A 10,944-nucleotide genomic window follows, 5' to 3' on the forward strand; every position below is an offset into this window, starting at 1 on the left:
TCACACAAACAGGCACACATTCAATACACACATACCCATGCATATCCACACACATGATACATGATTCACACACACATCCATGCACACACTTGATACACACCACACACATCCACACATTTTCACACACATGCACACACTTGATACACACCTATTCACATTAACACACACATACATACACTTGATACACCCACATAATTCACACACACGATACACCCCACGCAATTCACACGCACACGCACACACTTGATACACACATTCACACATTTTCACACACATGCACACATCTGATACATACATACAGATTCACACATTCTCATACACACACACATTTGTTACATACCCATGCACATTCACACACACATGTACACATGCATACACCTGGATACACACACATCTATGCACATTCACACACTCGGACATATACACGCACACAACACACACACCCATGCACATTCACACACACAGTACACACCTCATACACATGCACATGACATACACTCACACACTCAGGCATACACACATACTCTTTCACACTTCTCAACACAAAACATACTCATTGACACACACTCTCACACGAACCCACACTCAGGCACACACACATTCATTCCCACCCATCTACACACATGCGCTCACACACACTTCCTGCGCAGAGCAGCCCTCGGCCCCTGGGAACAGAGCGGGTTTGGGGTGGAGGCGGGCTGCTGTCCTAACTCTGTGGGTGGCCCTGCACCCCTCCCACGGTGCCATGACCCTCCCTGGCTCAATCACTCCTTCCTGGTGCTGACTGAGGGCCACCTGAGGGCTGGCCACTGTCTAGGCAGGAGACATGGTGGGGAGCGAGGCAGGGGAGGTCCCATCTCCATCTCCCCATGCTGAATGGGCACGGACCTTGGCAACCCACCCACTGGCCTCTGGGTCTGGGGTCGCAGCCTCTCCATGTCCTTAATTTCAATGCTTCACCTCAACTGCTCCTCAGCCATCTGAAGGGGGGTCCTGGACCGTGTCCCTGCCAGCACCCACTCCGGCCACACCTCCACAGGGCCACCCACAGCTGAGGAAGCTGAGCCAGGCCAGAGCACTGGAAAGGGGCTGTGCTCGGGGGTTGTGGGGGGCGTGGGGATGGAAAGTGCTGGAATGCTGGGCATCTTCAACTTCCCTTTCACTTTCCCTCTCGGGGGGCACTTCTGGGCACGCTTCCTCCTTCCCTAAGCCCCCTCCCACCTGGCTGACGAGCACTGGGCTCCTGGCTTCCCTCCTGCCTCTCTGGCCAGGACTTCTCAGTCTCCCATGTGGCATCTCTTCCTCCCCGGGTCCCTCCCTGGCCTTGGTCTTGATGCCCTTGGGGATCTCATTCTTGGGGCTTAAATGACCAAAGGTATGTCACCAGCTTTTCCTTTCTCTCAAGAACTGGCCAAAGTTGCCAAAGTTGCCAGAACAGCTCCATCAGCCCTTGGCCCACCCCCCATTCCATGTTCTGTGTTTCCCCCACTGGGGCAGGAATCACACCTGCCCTCTTGGAGTGTCTGGGGCAGAGACCAAGAAACAATCACCCAGACCCTCCTGCACAGATTTACATAAACGCTTGCAGTAAACAACACGGTAGGATGGAGAACAGTCAGGCGGTTCCTCAAAGACTTAAACACGGCCGGGCGCGGTGGCTCACGCCTGTAATCCCAGCACTTTGGGAGGCCGAGACGGGTGGATCACCTGAGGTCAGGAGATCGAGACCATCCTGGCTAACACAGTGAAACCCCATCTCTACTAAAAAAAAATACAAAAAACTAGCCGGGCGAGGTGGCGGGTGCCTGTAGTCTCAGCTACTTGGGAGGCTGAGGTGGGAGAATGGCATGAACCCGGGAGGCGGAGCTTGCAGTGAGCTGAGATCCAGCCACTGCACTCCAGCCTGGGCGACAGAGCGAGACTCCGTCTCAAAAAAAAAAAAAAAAAAAAAAGACTTAAACACACTGTCACCATGCCACTCGGCAAATCCACTCCTAGGGCTCAACCTAAGAGAATGGCAAACATCTGTTCACAGCAGCATTATTCACAACAGCCAAAAAGCAGAAACAATCCAAATGTCCATCAACGGGTGAATGGATCAAAAAAACATGGTCCACCCAGACAGTGGAATATTACTCAGCCATGAAAAGGAGTGAAGCACCGAGACAGGCCACAGCATGGATGAACCTTGAAAACAAGGTGCTCAGTGAGAGACGCCAGACACAAAAGGCCACACACTGTGTGGCTCCCTTTATATGGAATGTCCAGAATAGGCCAATCCATGGAGACAGAAAGTGGATTTGTGGTCAGCAGGGGCCAGGGGGAGGGAGGAACGGGAAGAAACTGCTTGTAGGTACAGGTTTCTTTTTGGGGTGATAGAAATGCTCCAGGATTCGATAGTGGTGATGGTTGCACAACACAATTGGAATAAGAATAAAAATAAAAATAAAAAGAAATAAAAATAAAATTTTTATTCCAAACACAATTGGAAAAAAATAAAAACTGTAAGCTTTAATGGGGTGAATTTTTTTTTTTTTTTTTTTTTGAGATGGAGTTTTGCTCGTTGCCCAGGCTGGAGTACAATGGCAAGATCTCAGTTTACCGCAACCTCCACCTCCCAGGTTCAAGCGATTCTCCTGCCTCAGCCTACTGAGTAGCTGGGATTACAGGCATGCACCACCACGCCCAGCTAATTTTATATTTTTAGTACAGACAGGATTTCACCATGTTGGCCAGGCTAGTCTTGAACTCCTGACCTCAGGGGATTCACTCGCCTGGGCCTCTCAAAGTGCTGGGATTACAGGCATGAGCCACTGCGCGTGGCCTAGGTTTGCATTTAGAAAAACCCGCCGGCCCCCCATGCGGAGATGCTCTTCAAATTCAATCCCTTCCTGACAGAAGCAGCCCCTTGTCCTACTGCGGCTACATCTATCTGGGTCCCCGGTGCCACCTGCCACCTCCACCCACCCACTCTGGCCAGGCCTGGGTGTTCTCCTGCTGCCTTCTCACGTTCTAGTTCAGCCAAGCCTACCACCCACAGCCCACACCTCACTCCCAACTGGCCTCTGCTCTCCAGGCTGGAAGCTGCGGTCTTTTTTTTTTTTTTTTTTTTTTGAGACAGAGTCTTGCTCTGTTTCCCAGGCTGGAGTGCAGCGGTATGATCATAGCTCACTGTTCACTACAGCCTTGACCTCCTAGGCTCAAGTAATCTTCCTGCCTCGGCTCCTCAGAGTGCCGGGACTGTGCCCAGCTGGTTTGGCCATTCTTTCTGTGAAACCTTCTCTGTCAACCTCCGTTCTTCCAGCATCCTGGCTCACTTCTCCCCTCTCCCTCCCTGAAGACACCCACCCCTCACATACACCCAAGCCCAATGCACAGTCTATGGCAATTATTTCTATACCTGCTTGCCTGCCTGCCCTATGGTCATGCGCAATTCGAGGGCAAAAGCCTCTCTTCTTAATTCTCTATTCCAAGTCCCTAATGCACAATCTGGCATTCCGTATATGCTCAACGAACGTTTGCTGAATAAATGAAGATGAAACTTTCCATATCCCTCAAGCATTTTATTTTATTTTTGAGACAGGGGTCTCACTCTGTTGCCCAGGCTGGTCTTGAACTCCTGGCCACAGGGGATCCTCCTGCCTCAGCCCAAGTCTATTTTAAAAATAATAATAAAGGCTGGGCATGGTGGCTCACGCCTGTAATCCCAGCACTTTGGGAGGCTGAGGGGGACAGATCACTTGAGGTCAGGAGTTTGAGACCAGCCTGGCCAACATGGTGAAACCCCATCTCTATTAAAAATACAAAAAAAAAAAAAAAATTAGATAGGCATAGTAGCGCATGGCTATAATCCCAGCTACTCTGGAGGCTGAGGCAGGAGGATCGCTTGAACCCAGGAGGCGGAGGTTGCGGTGAGCTGAGATTGCGCTACTGCACTCCAGCCTGGATGACAGAGTGAGAGACTCTGTCTAAAAAAGATGAAAAAAAATAAAAATAGAAATTTCTGTACAGTGTAAGCAGAAAAGCCAACGACAGCTTTAACATACAAGTACCATATGGCACAGAGAGTCCCCTGAGTAGGCTGTAGAGGAAGAAGGATTTGAACTTGGATTTCTGACTGTACAGCGTTTGCCCTAAATCCACCTGCTGTGCTGCAGCTCTCTCTGTATTCTTTTGCTTTGGGAATGATACATGTATGTAACACCCCAAGTGCAGGGGTTACTCGGTGAAAACAGTCGTTATTTTTCAACAGGGAGAGAGGGCGAGCACATATGATGCATCTTTCAGTGTGTGGCATTTTCAGAGACAGCAATGAAGACCCTGAGTTTCCTTTCCATGTTGTTTCCCTTTCTCCGCCACCCCCCATTTCCTTCTGTTTTTCTTTTCTGAGACAGAGTCTTGCTCTGTTGCCCAGGCCGGAGTGCAGTGGTACAATCTCGGCTCACTGCAACCTCTGTCTCCTGGGTTCAAGCACTTCTCCTGCCTCAGCCACCTGAGTAGCTGGGATTACAGGTGTATGCCACCACCCTGGCTAATTTTTGTATTTTTAGTAGAGACAAGGTTTCGTTATGTTGGGCAGGCTGGTCTCGAACTCCTGACCTCAGGTTATCCGCCCGCCTCCCAAAGTGCTGAGATTACAGGTGTGAGCCACTGTGCCCAGCCCTGCCCCCCATTTCTGATTCCTCCTCGTCTAATAATTACCAGGGACACAGACTCATTTCTGAATCTAAAGCCCAAGGTGCCACGTGATCCCGATTTGTCCAGCCTGACAGACTGCTGCTGTCCTGGCTGGCTTTGACCTCTGGGAGATGGCCCAACCTAGCACCTTAGGTCCTCTCTTCCTTGGCAAGGGGTGGGTGGACAACTGACAGGCGAGCTGCCCCTTGGATAACAAGAATAGCGGCTGGAATTCAGAGGTCCCTGCCTGATCTCTTCTTGCGCCCAGTCTAGCTGCTCCTCCACACGGTTCTGGAAGTTTCCATATCCCTGGTCTTGGAGTGTAGGTTGTTATCCCAGATCTCTTGGCTCCAGGTGAGAACTTCAGAGCTTGCAGCCTGGGTTCAAATCCCTCCTCTACCCCTTTCTTTTCTTTTTCTTCTTTTGTTTTGTTTTTGAAACCAAGTCTCCCTCTGTCACCCAGGCTGGAGTGCGGTAGCATGATCTTAGCTCACTGCAGCCTCTGCCTCCTGGGTTCAAACAATTCTCCTGCCTCAGCCTCCTGAGTAGCTGGGATTACAGATGTCTGCCACCATACATGGCTAAGTTTTGTATTTTTAGTAGAGACGGGGTTTCACCGTGTTGACCAAGCTGGTCTCGAACTTCTGACCTCAGGTGATCCACCCGCCTCAGCCTCCCAAAGTGCTGGGATTACAGGCGTGAGCCACCGCTCCTGGCCTCCTCCACCTCTTTCTATCTTTGTGACCTTGGGTATGATGTATTTTGCCTCAATTTTTTTATTTTTATTTTTATTTTATTTTTAGAGACAGGGTCTTGTTCTGTCACCCAGGCTTCAGTATACTGGTACAATCATAGCCAACTGCAGCTTCCAACTCCTGAGCGCAAGAGATCCTTCTGCCTCAGCCTCCCAAGTAGCTGGGACTGCAGACATTTGCCACTATGTCCAGCTAATTTTGTTATTATTATTATTATTTCTGCAGAGAGAGAGTCTCACTATGTTGCCCAGGTTGGTCTCAAACTCCTGGCCTCAAGTTATCTCCCTGACTCGGCCTCTCAAAGTGCTAGGATTATAGGCGTGAGTCACTGCACCTGGCCTGCCTCAGTTTCTTTATCTGAAAACAGGGCTAATGACAGTATCTACCCCAAAGTTTTTGTTAGAACCAATGAGCTTAAATGTGTCATGTGCTTAGGACAAGACTGACATGTGATATTTATTCCTTCCTGGGTGAAAAGTTCCAGTAGGGCAGGGGCTGGGGCTGTCTAGCCCACTATTGGATCTTAAGAGTCTAGCAGGCATCCCATATTTGTGGGATAAATAAACCTCCTCTCTTCAATAGGCCCTCCCTTTCTGTGGTGATCCTGTTTAAAGACTAAACACAGTAAAACTAGAATCATCGTTATTGATAACAATAGCAGCAACAGCAGCACACACCTTTGGACTAAAATCTGAGGGGTGAACCATTCTGACCCGCGGAATCCTTTCTGACCTAAAAAAATATTTTCTGTCTTGTAATCTGACCAGATTACTTTTGGCTATTATAATAGGGTCCCTTCTGGCAAACACCTCATTTTTCTTTTATTTTTTTTTAATTTTTAAATTTTTATTTATGTCTTTGAGATGGAGTCTCACTCTCTTGCCCAGGCTGGAGTGCAGTGGCACGTTCTTGGCTCACTGCAAGCTCTGCCTCCCAGGTTCAAGCAATCTGGGGCTACAGGCATGCATCACCACACCCGGCTAATTTTTTTTTTTTTTGTATTTTTAGTAGAGACAGGGTTTCACCATGTTGTCCAGGCTGGTCTCAAACTTCTGACCTCAGGCGATCCGCCCGGCTCGGCCTCCCAAAGTGCTGGGATTACAGGTGTGCGCCACTGTGCCTGGCCTCAGATTTCAATGAAACACTCTCACAAGCACATCGTGGCATGCTGAGAAATGAATGAAGGTGCAGGTGAGTCACGCCAATGAGGCCTTCCAAATCTCCCTGAAAAGGGTACGTCTCTTCCCTGACCCTGATGAATTGAGTTAGTTCTCCTTGACCCTGATGAGCTGAGTTAGTTCTCCTAAATTAACCTCCTTCCTTCTATTGCCCGAGCTGCTAGCATGTGTGTGCTGCAGTCTTCTCTGGGAAGGGCGGCCTTGCTGCCTTTCCAAGTTCTCCCAACTAGGGATCCCCTTTGCTGGGGAGCCCCCCACTGTGTGTGCCAAGTGTACAGATGGCATTGGGGACACAAGGGCCTATAGTAAGACGCCCATCAAAGGAAGTGCAGGGACACACCTCCCTGAACACAGCACACTTGCTCCTGCCTCCTGGGCCTGTGTCCAAGTACTTCTGCTGCCTGGAACACCCTTCCCTGCCACGCCTGCCTGTGACCTGGCCCATACGTCATCCCTGCTGTGCCTTCCCCAACACCCCAGGGATGCATCAGGCTTTTTTTTCTAGGCTCCCATTGCAGCCTGCTGTACATAATTCGGTCTTATGCTCCCCGCAGCAGGCCTCAGGCCAGGATGGCAAGGGCGCGTGCTGGAATCCTGGTTCCTGCGAGTTTTGGGGAGGATGAAATGAGAGAATATGTCAGTGGTGCTTGGCATGGTGCTGAGCACGTGGCGGAGGCCGTTGCATGCCAGCAAGAGGGGTTTTAGATGTAGAGCAGGGACCACATTGTACATATCTCACATTCCTTCATACCCCAACATCTGACTGCAGGCCCAGGGCTTCCCTGTAACAACTGGCATCTCTTTTCTGCAAGAGGAAATTGAAATATACATTCCTCCTCATCCCCCTGCACCTCTCAAGGCACACAAACAAAGATGCAGTTCCACGAACCCAGTCTCGGGTAAAACTGTGTTCGTATCACTGACAAGCCCTCCTCGTGGTTTCCTACAGAGTTCACAGTCATTCCCCGGGAGCCTTCCTACCCCACTGTCTCTGCACAAAATTCCACCCTGGGGAGGCTGTATAGAGTTTCGTTTCCTGTGCGTGAGAGATACCACGTGACCTTCAAGAGTCTTTTCCTCCACGCCTTCCTTCAGCAAGCGGACAGAACAAACCTCTTCCTACCCGGCGTCAGAGGTCTATGTGGGGCATCAGAGATCTATGTGGGGCATCAGAGGTCTATGTGGGGCCTCAGCATGGCTATCCGACAGCCCCTCATGCCCACCCCGTTCCCCGTGGTCCTCCTGGGAAGACCCTGTGTATAACCACAAATCCTGCAACAGACCGTCTCTCATCTTCATTCTACCAGCTCTGATTCAGCCTTGGGAAGATGGCCACTATCCAATGAGGTGTCCACGAAGACCCTAGCAGGGCCCTGGGTGGCCAGTGATTCACAGGAGCCCACAGAACTCCCCTCTGAGACCTTATCGTCCCCTTCCACATAGCACTCGGGGAACACACAGGGCCACACCCTAGCCTCCCTGCAGTTCCAAGTTCTGTTCTAAAAATTGAGCCGCTCTCCCGGCACCCCAGTTTCCGGATGGGGAAGTTGAGGCACTGAGCCGCATGAGCTTTTTCCCGGGGTGGTCCATAATCCGCTAGTGAATATCCACAAGGAAGCTTGGGCTTTTTATCTCAGGGTTTCCGAGCACGGTTATATTGTCAGATGGACCCCAGATGCACGGTGCCCAGGCTGCGCGGGGCTGGACTGGCCCGGCTCCTCCTCGCCCCCTGCAGTCCTGGCCACAGTGTCGCGCCAGCATCTCCTCTCCTGTCTCGTCTCATCCCTGTGCCGGGGCCAAGCCACCTGCGATCCCTTCCAAACCACCTGCCACTGACCACAGAAACCCAGGGGAACCTACAGGTTGGACCCTGAGGCCAGAGATGGGAGTGGGGAGGGCAGTGGGATGGAGGGGAAGAGCCACTTAAGACAGAAAGACACAGGGACGCGGGTCCTCTAGCTCAATCACAGCCCGGCTGAGGGGGAATAAAACGAAGCAGACAACTCATTCATGTTCCACCCCAGCCTCTTCAGCACACTTTTCCCTTCTGAAAAGCTTCCTTAACAAAGAGCCGCCTGCTTCTGGCAGGCCCCAACCCGGGTCTCAAATACCGGGATAGAAAGAAGCCGTTTTGTTTTGGCCAAACACAGTGGTTGTGGGTGAAAGAACTCACTCGGGCTGTCAGGGGCCAGCTCTGAGGAGCAACCTGGACTGCACTGCTGGCTCTGCCATTTGAGGCCAGGAGGCGTGATGGGGTCAGGAGGCTGGGGGGAGACTTCAGGACCAAAGCCAGGAGCTGTTGGAGTCCCCTTCCTTCCCGCCAGGGGGTGGCATACATCAGGGGGCGGGCAGTGGTTCCTGTGGGACACTAGTGTAGGAGAGAAAGTGAGCGCCCTTCCTTTTGAAAGGGCACAGCAGGGAAGGATGAATAACTTGGCAGAGGCCTGGGACAGGTTCCCACAGGGGCAGGTGCTAGGGGATTCTGGGGCCGTCACCCTCCAGGGTCCCAGTGTGGGCACTGGCTTGGTGGGGGGTGGTGGTGCAGATTGGCTTCCCAGGGTGCGGCAGGCACCTCTTGGTCTCTGGAGTCTCTGCTTGAGCTGGGGGAGCTGTCGGGGGCTCTGGGAGGGTCTGGACAGGTGGGATCTGAGGAGGAGTGCAGAAGTGTTGAGTGGGTGGGGACAGGGGCAGATATATCTTGGAGCTCTTAAGTTTTTCTGTGTGTGCTGGGGGATCTAAGTGACCCACTGTGTGTGTGTGCGTGTGTGTGTGTGTGAGTGCGCGTGTGTGTGTGTGTTTGGGGTTTTCAGAAAGACGGGTGGCTCTGGATGGGGAGTGGGGGGGTTCAGAATATCCATCGGGGAGGTCTTGAGCATGGGTGGATTTTTCAGGAAGCCAGGACCCAGATGGGGCAGGATCACTGGAGCCACCAGAGTGTGCTGGGTGGACGCCGGGGAGTGATGTTTAGGGGTGCCCTTGGGCATGGGGCAGCTGGGGTGGGAGATGGGCTAGCAGGCTGAGCTGAGGGCTGTGGGCAGGGGTAGGACATCCGATTTACAGAGGCCAGAGAGGGGTCCTGTGGGGTCAGCATGGGAGGCGGGTAGGGCCCTGAGGCTGGTCTCCCTGGGAAGAGGTGGGGGCAGTTCTGGGCCCAAGATAGAAGGACGTGAAGTGAGGGGGTGCGGGGAGGGGGGTGGCAAGTGTTGTCCAGAAGGGAGGGGTCCTGAGAGATCAGGGCAGAAGGTGGACTGGGGTTCTTGGGCTTGGGGGGGCTTGTGCGGGGCTGATCGGCGGAGTGGGGGGATGGGGAGCCCTGAGGGGGTTCCAGGAAAGGAGTCCTGAGGGTCACTGCAAAGGGTGGACGGGGGTCCTGGGCCTGCGGGGTCCTCACGGGGAGGGGACGGAGTGGGGGAGGGGGATCTCGCAGGAGCTCCCGGGGAGGGGTCCGGAGGGATCGGCAACGAGGGTGGGCAGGGTCCAGGGTCCCCCAAGGGTCCCGGGCTGGGGATGCCGAGGCTCCCAGCGCGGGTTCCGGGGCACGACGGCCCAAGTCGCGGTCCTGCCGGTTCCCCGCGGGCCGCATCGCGGAGCCGCCGGTCTGAGCAGGCGCCGGGGAGGCCCGGCCCGCGCCGCCCTACCTGCGCCGAGCGCGCCGCCATCGCCGTGCCGAGCCTCGCCGCCTCGGGCTGCGCCGCCGGATCCCAGCCGCGCCGTTCGCCCAGCAGCCCCGGCCCGGCCCCCTCAGCCGCCCCCCGGGACCGCGGCCGCCGCCGGCTCCGCCGCTGCCATTTCACCCGCTGACAGGAGCCGCTGCCCCGCCCCCGAGGCCCCATCCGCCAATTCACCGCCCCTAGGCGCTCTGGCTCCGCCCACCAGCCAGGAGTGACGGGGCGTCTGACCAATCTGTGACCACTCCGTGAGGCGGGCCCTGGCTACGTTCAGAAGGTTGCCGCCTCTGAGGAGAGAGCGAATTGAAATGAGGGAAGCGATGAAGGACAGGGAGCTTTACGTATCGGAATGAGAAATCCTGTTGATCAACACCTGATGAGACCAATAGCAAGGAAAGAGGGGTGTGTCTCTGAGGAAAGGCTGCGGCCCTCAGGAACATCAGGCAGACGCGGCCAAGCGTTTGGCGATAAGCCCCGCCCAGAGCCGGGCTTTCTGCCCAATAACGAGACGTCCCGCGGCGTCCATTATTATCTGTCCCTCAAGCCTGGGCCCTGGCAACTGTTGGGGGCGCTATAAAGATTGACATCTAGGGAACCAATATTACTGAAGGAGGGCGGGAAAGTGACACTCTCTGACCAATGGGTATGTGTGATTGGTGGGCGTCC

General features: G+C 53.6%; 1 protein-coding gene across 5 annotated transcripts in view; it reads right to left on the reverse strand.

The window, feature by feature from the left end:
• Positions 1–10,413, reverse strand: part of EVI5L (ecotropic viral integration site 5 like) — a 33,752-nt gene extending 23,339 nt beyond the window's left edge. For 2 of the 5 annotated variants that reach the window (XM_007995090.3, XM_007995089.3), the window contains exons 1-2: positions 10,249–10,392; positions 8,784–8,978 (exon numbers count right to left, since the gene is read on the reverse strand). The gene's annotated coding sequence lies outside the window, so the exon portion shown is untranslated. Of the gene's footprint in view, positions 1–8,783; positions 8,979–10,248 lie in introns of all 5 variants that reach the window. The other 3 variants (XM_007995092.3, XM_007995088.3, XM_007995091.3) reach the window with 2 other exon arrangements.
• Positions 10,414–10,944: the final 531 nt, after the last annotated feature.

The sequence above is a fragment of the Chlorocebus sabaeus genome, chromosome 6 (genome assembly GCF_047675955.1).
Source record: "Chlorocebus sabaeus isolate Y175 chromosome 6, mChlSab1.0.hap1, whole genome shotgun sequence".
Classification (NCBI taxonomy): Eukaryota; Metazoa; Chordata; class Mammalia; order Primates; family Cercopithecidae; genus Chlorocebus; species Chlorocebus sabaeus.